The sequence below is a fragment of the Marmota marmota genome, unplaced genomic scaffold, assembly GCF_001458135.2.
Source record: "Marmota marmota marmota unplaced genomic scaffold, marMar, whole genome shotgun sequence".
Lineage (NCBI taxonomy): Eukaryota > Metazoa > Chordata > Mammalia > Rodentia > Sciuridae > Marmota > Marmota marmota.
Window position 1 is genome coordinate 12,087,024 of NW_026000005.1, and position 12,310 is coordinate 12,099,333.

General features: G+C 38.7%; 1 long non-coding RNA gene across 3 annotated transcripts in view; it reads left to right on the forward strand.

The window, feature by feature from the left end:
* The window catches only part of LOC125618161, a 153,460-nt gene that overhangs the window by 48,199 nt on the left and 92,951 nt on the right, over positions 1-12,310 (forward strand). For all 3 annotated transcript variants that reach the window (XR_007349410.1, XR_007349408.1, XR_007349409.1), the window contains exon 3: positions 7,859-8,001. This is a non-coding gene — a long non-coding RNA (uncharacterized LOC125618161). The remainder of the gene's footprint in view (positions 1-7,858; positions 8,002-12,310) is intronic.

The following is a 12,310-nucleotide window of genomic DNA, read 5'->3' on the forward strand; positions in this document are numbered from 1 at the left end:
TCCTCTAACGGCCCATGAGAAGGTGAGATGTAAAGGAAAAGAAAACAAACTAACCTCCTTTACAAAACGACTCACCTTAAAATGTCTTTGGAAATTTCAAGAAGTCCTTGAACAGAATCTTAGTTTTATTTTTATCCTGGTTTTTCTTTTGTGGCTTTTCCCGAGGAAATTCAGCATGAACCTGTCTCCCCCTTGTGGAATTAATTTCATCTCTAGGTTGGACAGTATTTAGGAGAGAGTGAAACTGTGGGAACTTCTGGTTTCCTTGTCTCTCCATTGTCTTTCTTGGCACAAGAAAAGGAAGCATTGTTGAAACTATCAAAGAAAATGCTTGCTTTAATTTTCTGAATCCGGCAAGTATTTTGACATAACCTTTTAATCTAATGCTTTATCGTATGAAAATTCTGTCTTGCCAAATCTAGTGCTTAGAGACTAAGCATGAGTTTTAATTTAGTTCTTCAACACGAGGATGAATTTCATCTTTATGTTATGGTTAAGTAAGGTAAAGGAGACTATGACAAAACCAAATTTATGTTTCTTTTGCCAAACTTTTGCAGAATTGTTAGTGACAATGACTTTTCACACAATAGTTAACATTTATTGATCACTTGCTTCTTGCCAAACGTTAAGCCAACTTCACTTACTGCACCTTATCTCACCGACCCTTGGCAATAAAATTATCTAATTTTACTAGGATATCAAGGCTTAAAGAGCTTAAGTTGCTTGCTTAAGTTCACACCACCAGTTGCTGAGCCTTAAATTGGATTAATGCCAATGATTTGAAATGGAGACCTAGGAACAAAGAATAACAGGACACACATTAAAATTGCTCTCCCAAATTTTGGCCTTTGGAAGATGAGCTGAGAGATATGTAAATAATCCATAAGATTGTTTTCTTCTGTATATTTGGGAGGATAATGGCTTATAAATAATGTGGGTGAATCATATTTTTTCATTATTTGTAAGTGAAAATTAAACTTTAAAACATACAATATTTTTGATTAATAGTAAAGAGACGACATGGCTCATGCCACAAGAGAGAGGTTGGGACCCAGCTGTTGTGAGGCAGAGAAGGCTGCCTTCTGTCACTGTGACTCCATGATGGGGGCTTCTAGCCACACCCACCCCATGGTTGCTAGAGAGATAGATATTATAAACCAGCATGAACATGACACGACAAAGCTGCGTTACTCAGCCGGAAACCCCTGGGGCTGTACAGCAAGAACGGGTGGTAATAGAGGCTCTTTTGAAACAATTCAGTCTTTTATGTATGTACCATGGCCTATTTGTCAATTTTGTATAAAATGTCCTTCTGTTATATTCAAACCAAATTTAGATCATCATACAGGAGACAGAATAAACAAAGGCTGCTAGTGACCTTCATCTAACTGTGGACTCCTGATTGCCTTGGAGTTTCCTTTCCCCATAAATTCACTTCTGGGTGAAGAGGAGCCGTCCGGGTGATGTGACCTCCTTATCACAGATATAGACCCTTCTGCTTCCCAAGACTCTTTGGTATAATGAAGAAAAAACAAATCAAAACCATAGTGTCCAGTACTAATTTTTTTTCTGAGCAGAAATAGCTGCTATTAATTGCCAGAAAGGCAATATAAACACAGAGCTATGGTTGTGAATGAGGCTATGTGTCTTTAAGCACATAGATGGAAATGAGACCCTCTGAGATAGTGACTTACACTGCAAAAGTGTGAAACAGTGTTTAAAGAGGTTGAGTGTTAGTCAGTGGGCTTGAACACAGCATATCAGGATGACTTTGGCAGGAGAAACCCCCCCCCAAAAAAAAAAAGAAAAGAAAGAAAGAAAATCCAAACTCAACTGGCTTAAAGAAAACAATTATTTTCTCAGAAAAAAATAAGTGCCGAGGTTGGTCAATTCAGAAGTAAACGAATGTCATCCAGGATGCAGAACTTTTTGTTTCCATGTTGCCATTTTGCCCTGTCAGTTTCAACCTCTAGCTTGCTGTACTCTTAGTCACAAGAAGGCTGCTGCATCTCCAGGTGTCATGTGCAGACATGAAAACATCCAGCAGAGGAAAGGCTCTCTCTTCTTTGGGCTCTTTTTCTCTTCAAAGTAAAAGAACCACTTTCCAAGACCCTGAGCAGATATTTCCTCATGGTTTCTTGGCTAGTACCAGATTGCTGACCCATGCTGAACTGCACTGGCAAGGAAAATTGTACCACATTGAATCATGTGGAAGAGGCATACCCTCAGGATTGAAGCAGGGCTCTGCTGTCATCTCTTAAAAAGTGGGAGGGAAAATGGCTGATGTGTGAGTAACCAAAAGTGCCTATGACATATGGTTTGGAATATGTGAGAACATGTGCATGGGTTTTCTTTTTTGAAAGCCATTTCTTTGAAGGATCCTATTTTTAGTCCAGACCCCATCTCAACCATTTGGAATGTAATTTGGCAGAAATAACCACATCTAACACCTTTAGGAACTTTGAGTAAAATACCTCTGAAGGAGAAGAAAGAAACCTGTAAGAGTTCAGTCCTCTTGACATTAGGGAATTATGGCAAATAACCAGTGTTTATTACTGTCATTTTACATTCAGTCTAACAATGGCCCTTCCCCAAGCAATTTTGCCAACAGTTTCCAGAGCACTGAAGAGAAAAAAGCCCATGAAGCCTTTATTGCAAAATATGCACTTTAAATAATGTTCTCTGACTATGAAAGTAAGTTTATATAATAAGACAACTTTAATATTTACCAGACTATCTGTGCATGTATACATCTCACACACCCACACACATACACACACACACACACACACACACAGAGAATGAAATTGTAGTGGTAGTTATTTAAGAAAGNTAGTATGGCAATTTGTAAATCAATGGATGTGTAACTGATGTGATTCTGCAATCTGTGTATGGGGTGAAGGATGGGAGTTCATAACCCACTTGAATCAAAGTGTGGAAATATGAATATGTCAAGAAATTTAGTAATGTTTTGAACAACCCACAATAAAAATTCAAAAAAAAAAAAAAAAGAAAGTGCTTAGTAAGTCTCTCATCCAGAAGACAATAAGGCTCCAGGGCACATTTAGAATGAAGACAGTGAAATTGTCCTCCTTGTGAAATGAGCAGGACTGTTGGCTGGTATGGTTTGGATATGACCTGTCCCCCAAAAGCTTATATGTGAGACAGTGCAAGAAGGTTCAGAGGGGAGATGATTGGATGGTGAGAACCTTTACCCAATTAATGAATTAATCTTTGGATGGGATTAACTGAGTGGTAACTTGAGGCAGGTGGGTGTGGATAGAGGAAGTGGGTCATTGAGGGCATGGCTTTGGGGTATATATTTTGTAGCTGGTGAGTGGAGTCTCTCTCCGCTTCCTGATCATCATGAGAAGCTGCTTCCCTCTGCTACACTCTTCTGCCTTGTTGTTCTTTCTCACTTCAGGCTCCGAGGAATAGAGCCTGCTGTCATAGACTGAGACCTCTGAAACCGTGAGCCCTCAAAAAAGCTTTCCTCCTCTACAATTGTTCTGGTCAAGTCTTTTCATCACATGGGGGAGGGGGAGCTGACTGAAACAGCAGCTTTGGGAAGAGAAGAGAGGGGAGAAAAGAGAGTAAATGAGAAAAGAGCACAACTGCAGGGCAGTTAAATATAAGAACTTCCTATAGCAGGACAGTCAAAGGACTTCCATAAACAACTTCATTTGAACTTGTGTTGTTGATACATAAGCCCTCTGGTCACTCCAAATCCGTGTTGTCTTCCCTCCCACCCTAATGCATCAAGTGAGTGTTTGGAGAAAATGGAAATGGCTGAATTCCACATCAGGCTCAGTGTGGGGAAGGAAAGAACCACAGGTGGTGACCTTTGTGTGAGATTGTGTTTAACAGAAGAGGAAATCTGTCATCAAAAGTGACTGTGGCAAAGTACACCCCAGAATGAGCAGAAACTGTGAAGATGGCTTCAAACTCCTTATGGGATTTGGAAAGGAGCAAAAACAATTTTATCTAAATCTTAAGGCTAAGAGGTATCAGCTGACATCCGGTTTACCATGATATAACCAAAAGTAAATGCAATGATGCTGAGCATAGTTTTATGTGTTTATTTCCATGTTTTTGAAAATGTATTCTATTTAAAGTTGAATTCTTAAAATTGTTTTTATGAGTTATATCCTATTCCTGTTTAAAAAAAAAACATGATGAAATTTTATAGGCTCTCTACTTTGGGTGATTATGGAAGATATTTATACAGTTTGTTTCATTCATTTGAGTAGGTTTGGACAAGTATTGAATTTTTATTGTCTATCTACAAATGGCTACCTGCTGAAATAGCCATATTTCACCTTTTGAATTTTAAATAGTAAAATTGCAAGAAATGAGCTAAAACCTCAAAAAACATGTATTGATCTGTTTTTTTTTTTTCTTTTTAATGTGGACAAATAAAACAGAGGTGTGGTTTACCTTCTTCAAACTCTGCTTTTTTCTATCTTCTGATTGCTCCTTGGCTTTTGGAAGGAAGAGTGAAGACATGGGTTAAGAGTTTGCCTTATGCTGTGAGACTAGTTTATTTCTTTTCCTATGTTTCTTTTTTTTTCTTTTTAAAGTTGGTTATAGATGAATTTTTCTAGTGAATGAAAATTCTAGTTTTTTTTTTTTTTGTACTACATTGGTCTTGAATATCACCTGTTAACACAAACAGAAGCCTGGGCTCTGATGACATACAGGGCCACAGCAATGGAGCACTCGACTGAGCACGGCTAAACGTCTACTTCCCCTTTTCCTTCTTTCACAGGACCTTTATGTCAAACATATGCAATTTGAAATGGCAACTTCTAACTCTGAGGCTTGTGGAATTTGCTTAAACATCACATAAACCAAGATCACTGACAAATCCATACCTACCTTCTATACTAAGGGACTGATGTCTCCGTGGTTCTAATATATGAAGAAATGTTAATACCCGCTTCTCTGTACTGACACCTAGTACATCCCTCCCAGATGAGTTTTAAAACTAAATATTTTCCACCTGTGGGCTGAAGACCCCCACAGAGTCTCTGTGACTTTACAGACTGTGAGGGAATTTTATGGGTACTGAAATTGTTCCATGTATATTATGACTGATGGTCAATGTGTTGATGCTATTGTGATCAATAAAATACAAATCCATTGAAAAGTATTACCAAATTAATAGTAGTTTTTGCTTCTAGAAATCTCTTCTGTCAATGAACTACTACAAATATGACTATTATATAGATGTTTGATCACTTCTTTTTATGTTTAGGAAAGGATTTGTACCAAGAAAATAACCCAATCAATAAATGGGCAAAATAACTAGACAATTCTCAAATGAAGAAGCACAAATGGCCCACAAATATTTGAAAAAATGTTCAACATCCTTAGCAATCAGGGAAATGCAAATCAAAACTTCACTGAGATTTCATTTCACTGCAGTCAGAATGGCAATTATCAAGAATTCAGATAATAATAAATGCTAGTGAGGATGTGGGGGAAAAGGAACTCTGTTACATTGTTGGTGGGACTGAAAATTAGCACAGCCACTGTGGAAAATGGTATGGAGACTTCTCAAAGAACTAGGAATGGAACTACCATATGACCCAACTATCCCACTCCACAGTATTTATCTAAAAGAAATAAAATCAGCATACTCTACTGATATAGCCACATCAATGTTTATAGCAATGCAACTCTCTATAGTCAGGATATGAAACCAGTTCAGGTGACCACCCGTAGATGAATGGAATATGAAAATGTGTACTATTACACAATGGAGTTTTGTTCAACCATTAAAAAAAGAAATTATGCCATTTGCCAGTAAGTGGATGGAACTGGAGAATATCATGGCAAGTGAAGTAAGCCAGACTCAGAAAGTTAAGGGTTGAATTCTCTCTCTCATATGCAGAACTAGAATAAAGTAGGGGGGAAAAGACAGTGGAGGGGATTGATATCATAAAGATATAGGGAAGATCAATGGAGTAGAAGGAGATTGAGAGGGAGGAGAGGAGGGCAAGGAAGAAGAGGAAATGCAGAATGAAAACTACACTATGTATGTGCATGCAAAAACACAACACAGTGAAATCCTCCCTTATGTGTATCTATAAAGCACTAATTAAAAATAAATGAGAGGGCTGGGGATGTGGCTCAAGTGGTAGCGGCTTGCCTGGCATGCATGCGGCCCGGATTCGATCCTTAGCACCACATACAAACAAAGATGTTGTGTCCGATGAAAACTAAAAAAAAAAAAAAATTAAAAAATTCTCTCTCTCTCTCTCTCTCTCTTTAAAAAATAAAATAAAAAAAATAAATGAGTGAAAGGAAGACCAGTAGAATAAAGGAAAGTGGAGTCGGGAAAGGGGGCAGGGCACTGAGGACTGAAATGAAGTAAATTAAACTCGTATGATATATATAACTGTTACGCTCCAATAAAAGCAAAATGAACAAAAAACTTTGCATTAAAAAGAAAAAAAGAAAGTATTTGCATAATAGCAAAAAATAACTGAAAAAATCTAAAAGTCCAATGTTACGAGACAGATTGAATAAAAGACAGTACAGGGCTGGGGATGTATCTCAGTGGCAGAATGCTTACCTAGTATACAAGAGGACCTGGGTTCAATCCCCAGCACTGCCCCCTCCCCACAATGAAATAAAGAAGACAGTATACTCTTAAAGTGAAATACTAGATAGCCATTAGAATTATGTTGTAAGAAAAACAAATAATGTTATATAATGTTGTAGAGTCAAATGTTGAACAACAAGGAACATGTATTGGCAGAATATTATAATGAGGAAAAATGAGATTATAGGCCAGTATCACAATCAACAAACATAAATACACACACTCTTACACACATATGCAAACACAAACACACACGCATATACACAGATATAAAAACAAATAATATAGGATAAAGACCATCATTCTAAGGGTATTATTATTTATCTCTGGGTAATGAAATTACAGTGTTTGTTTTTTTTTTTTAATTTTCTGAGGGCTCTATAACTTCAAGACAAAATTTGAATATATTTTAGGGGTCCTCTTATTAAAGGGTTGCTATTATCCCACAAATAAATCAGTGTTGTGACCCTTGGCCTTTTCAAACCCCTGGGGCTGCTGAGGTTGTTTAATATTTTGGATGTGTGAGACGACTCGGTTCAGCTTTTGCTGGAAGCCCTCCTGCTCACTCCACCGTCTGTGGCATCCTGCTAATGATGTGACTTGATGTGTTGTCACCAGACCCTGGGGAGGAAGCGCAGCTGGGCACTTCTTTCTCAGGAACAGGCTTTCCCTAATGGCTGCGAGAAGATGTGGAGCATTTAAAAGAAGTGTTGCGATTATAAAACATTCTTTCTTAGCTTGAAACCAAAATGGTGCCCCCATGGGTGTAAGCAGCATATATATGTAGATGGTGTCTTTCAATAAGGGAAAGTCATAATTAAAGCCAAGTGTGGCTCTGGGCTAGAGTGAACCATTACTGCCCCCTTTTCCGAGCTTGCAGATGGACAGAATTATGTTGCCTTAATGATGAGACTCTTAAGTGCCAGCTGTCATCCAGCTCTGCAGCCCTCCATGCTAACAAAGCCCTCATTAAATGGTTTGCTTGGAATAATTTGCCTCTTCTCCTTGCCTTGCTAGCAACTGACAACTTGGCCCATCTACCCCTCCCTCCAGACCTTCCACGGACACCCTTAATCACTGAATGAGAAGCCTGGGCTGAGTTTGATGGGATGGTAATTTTTTAATCCTATATGTCTTCATATTATTTTTTTGCCCTGTTTCAAAAGTTTTTAAACGAGGTTGGTAACTAACATCCTATGCTATCATTCATTCTGTGGCAAAATAATAATTGCTAATTTTCTTCTTCAGAGAACCAGAGCTTTTATCAGGAATAACATTATGCAAATGACTATGCAAATGTCAACCAGAGGAGTAACTGGGAAAGAAGTTCAGATAAAACCTTCAGAACATATCCAAAGTTGGCTGAAAAAAATAACTGCACATTTTAAATGGTAAGGTCACCATGGTAGCAAAGGGAATTTATTACTAGTCAGAATTTTGCCAGAAAGCTCTGCACTCTTAAAATAAAAGAGGCAGGGTATATACATTAGTATTTATTCTAGCTTAATTTATTTATGACACCATGGCCTGTCCTTGCCCATTGTTAAGTCCCCTGGGGTGATTCTCTTCATCCTTTGTATGTCTAACAGTTCAAAATGCTTAATGTCCAACCTCCTTAGCCTTAAGAATCATTTCTTTATTTTCTCTATATATTTCTTTATATTTTTCTTCTATAAATTTTTCTGATCATCAGGAGTTTAGCCTCCTCGTGTTGAATATTATAGGAAGGATGTTCAAAGAAATATGCTCAATTTGTTCAAAACACAACCTGTACAGCATTGGTAAAGAAATTGTGACTTTAAAATTCTATGTCATCCTAAGAGAAATACCTGGAAAATAAGCCTGATTTAAATCAACAGCACAACTGGATGAACTCCAGCACTTTTTATGTCACATGTGTGATGTATGAATATATTCAATGACCAAAAAGGAGAAAATTGTGGTTTAGTAAGTTTTGTGGCAGTAAATCTGAGGTTTTAATTTTGTTCTTTTTTTTTAAGAGCAAGTCTTTAAATTTAACACAAGAGTATTGGAAAGACCTTTGCTTTAAAGTCTATATAAATAAAATCTCTACATAAATTCTGCCTACATAATAGCAGAAGATGAAAACAAAACCTTTCAGTTCTATAATATCTCATTTACCCTGGCCCAAAATTTCCACTTGAAAAAAACCTCCCCATGATGTAAACCTATTGCCAGGGGACAGTGACACACTGGAACAAGAGTAAATACAGCTAAATACCTTCATCTGAATCATGCTTACTGAAAATACAGACCCCTGGTTCTCGCCCAGCTCTACCCACCAGAACCACTATGTCTGGGGCTTACGATTTGCATTTTCAGCAGCTGAGACCAGCATTCTAAAGTACTGTATTAGACTATGAAAAACCACAAGGGATAATGTTAGCTCCCTTATAACCACCCCCCAACCCCAGGGAAGGAGATAAAGGAGAGGCTTATGATGGGAGGGTTGAGGGAGAGTAGAAAGGGGAGATGGGTCTCAATGAGAATTCAGAGACAGAAAGGGAATAAAGAATGGGAAATAAGAAGAAGGTAGTTCTTGAGGAAAATCTGCATGTTACTCATGCTCAACACCACGCAGCCACTGAAGTTTCTGGGTTAATAGAGCTCTATAGCCAGGAGCCAAGACTTGGAGTCCTGTGGCTGGGGAGAACCCCAGCTACTAGCTGTATTAGTGACTATCTTTGAACCTCAGTTCCCTCATCTGTGAACTGGGTAGGAAAGTGGAGTTGTTATAATGACTAAAACCCGATGAAGAATGCAGATAATGGAACACAATGGTCAAGGGTGTAGCTGTTAGAGTCGGGCTTCCAGGTTGTGTTCCAGCTCCATTATTTACCTGGTGTGCCCTTGGCAGGTTATAGAACCTGTCTGCACCCTAGTTTCCTCATGTTAAAGAATTAGAATCTACCCCTTAGGGTAGTTGAGGGTTTGGTTAGGGAAATATATGTAATGAATCCATAATAGTACCTAGCATATAATAAGCAACTCATTAAATGTTACCTCTCATCATTATTTCATATATAAAGCAGCTGGCACCTGGTGGGAGTTTAATAAATGATAGCAATCATAAGTAGTAATAATCACTCTTGGCTTCAAGACAGGCCAGAACTCTATTGCCAAAACCCACTTACACAATCCTGGCTGGCCCCCGCCCCCTGCTGTGCCTTGTCCCCAGTCTGTCATAATAGCACCATTGAGGTTATTTGAGGTGCCATCTGGTTAGGACAGTTACTGTGCAGAGGTATATGCACATATAATTGAGCAGAGAATTCTGAATGTTTTATGAAAGTGTGTGGGTGGAGGGACCATGGCCTGGAGCAAGCTTCAGAGATCCTTTTCTGCGTGGAGAACCCCACAGCTGTGTCAATAACAAAGGCAGTGGGAGCCCAGAAGGTAAGGGACTCACCGCAAAAGAGAGATTTGAAAATCTAAAGATTGTACTCATTTGACTGAAAGTCTACAATCCTTCAGGAATCTGTCCTGTTGGTCCCCTGAGTCAAGCTACCCAATACTCACCATAACAATGGCAATCTCTTTTTCAAGGCCTGATACAATTGCAATAATTTTTTTCCCTCTAGGATACTGTTTTTAATCTCTTGTTCTCAAAATTCACAAACTTAGATTGTTGTTTCGTTTATTATACCTTCTTACCACACAAGCCCTGTAATCTCTGTAGAAAAATAAGAACACTGGAGAGTGTCTGAACTTTGCTTCCTGCTGGGCATGATGGGATTGGTAGTTGCATGGAATTGGAGTGGTGTGGCACTAACTGGTGACAGACAGAGGGAACAGGGAAGAAGGGAGGAGGGGTAACCAACAGAAGGAGGTGGGGTGGGGGAGATCACAGGCCACTACCAGAACCTCAGGCTGTGGTTTCACTTTGAATAAATAGGACACCAGTAATCCTTTGTGAAAAGCTCTAAAAGGCACACAGAGGGAGAAATCGCTCGTGTAAACATTTCAAGCCTGCTGGCCATGGGTCTACTAACACGATTTTGCTGAAGTGACATGACTAGATGCTAGTTAACTTCTGTCTATTACACTTAAGCCTTTCAAAAATGTCATAGATAATATTGGCTAGAGACTCTTAAGAAAACTGGGGTAAATTCCTATTGCAGCTCAAGTCCTGTATTGCAGTAGGCAGAAGCAGATCGCCCAGGGACCCACAAGCAGGTCTCTGTGCTCGTACTGCCTATCATTGGTATAATGGGGGCCAGGGCTGGGTGAGGTGCTCTAAAATCCTCCCATGCAGGGTTCTTTTTTAAAAAAAAAATTAAAACAGATAGGCTGCTTGTTTTCCTGGAATGTACAAAACAGACAATAATGTGAAAATTCACAGCATAAAGAATGGGAAATAAGAAGAAGTTAGTTCTTGAGGAAAACCTCAAGGATATTTTAAACCACCATGATATTTTAATTAATGAGACATATTGAAAGAGGAAAGATAAAGGGTCATTCTGTCCATATAAATAACATAAAAATAGTTATTTGCTGGGAGAGTTGTTACATGCATGTAATCCCAGCAGCTCAGGAAGCTGAGGTAGGAGGATCATGATTTCAAAGCCAGCCTCAGCAACAGGTGAGGCCCTAAGCAATTCAGTGAGACCCTGTCTCTAAATAAAATACAAAAAAGGGTTGGGGGTGTGGTTAAGTGCACCTGGATTCAATCCTTGGTACCAAAAAATAAAAACAAATAAACAAACAACAACAACAACAAACCCAGTTATTTCTTAGATTGGGGGGTTAATACTGATGTTCACTACTAAGATTTCAGACATCTTTATATTTTGGTTTAACAATAATTTGTGGACAAACTACTGTGTGTTGGACACTACTTTACCTTGGGAACAGAGCAATTGAACAAAGGCATTACAAAAACAAGCAAGCAAGCAAACAAACAAACAAACAAAAAACAGCTCTGCAGGATCTATAACGCAGGAGCACATGGCACCTGATCGTTGTCACTTTGTAGGCTAACTACTAGTAGTTACAGAAAAGGTAAGGTATTTTTCAAAAATTGTTGATCAAGGAGATCATTTGGAAGACTGCATCTGAGGTGAACCTTAAAGGAAGCCTAACACTTCCAAAGACTGGAGGCAAAGTTCTCCAATCAGGCTCAGTGATGGTGAGTAGCTTTCCTTGGATTGCAGGGTCTGTGTGTAGAAGAATGAGATATCAGCTGGAGTCACATTTGGGAGTTTGGATTTTATGAAGAATCAGCAAACCATCATTTTTTTCAGTAGGGACATGATGTAGTTGAGGCAAGTCATCCTGAAAACTCAATTCGATGGAGTTGGACAGGAAGTATTGTGTCAGAAAGGCTCTGGACGCTGCAGATCAAACAGAGGGGGGAAGCCTGAGGCCAAGTGGAAAGGGATCTAGTCCAGAGCTAGGGTATAATCCATTGCAGTAGAAAAGAAAGAAATCTTACACGGTCCAATTTTATGGGTTAGGAACTAATCAATAAATGAAAAAAGGATTTGTTTACCAGCTAAGCAGCACCCAAGTAACTTTACTAGAGTCTGAGACTACAAAAAAGTTACTTCAATCAACTCAGTAAAAAAAAACTACATGCCCAACATTTTTACGGTTCTCCTTGTTTCTTTGTGACAGTTTCTAGGGACAGTGTAAATTAATACATGAATGCATACACATGCCCTTTAGTCTGTTTTCATG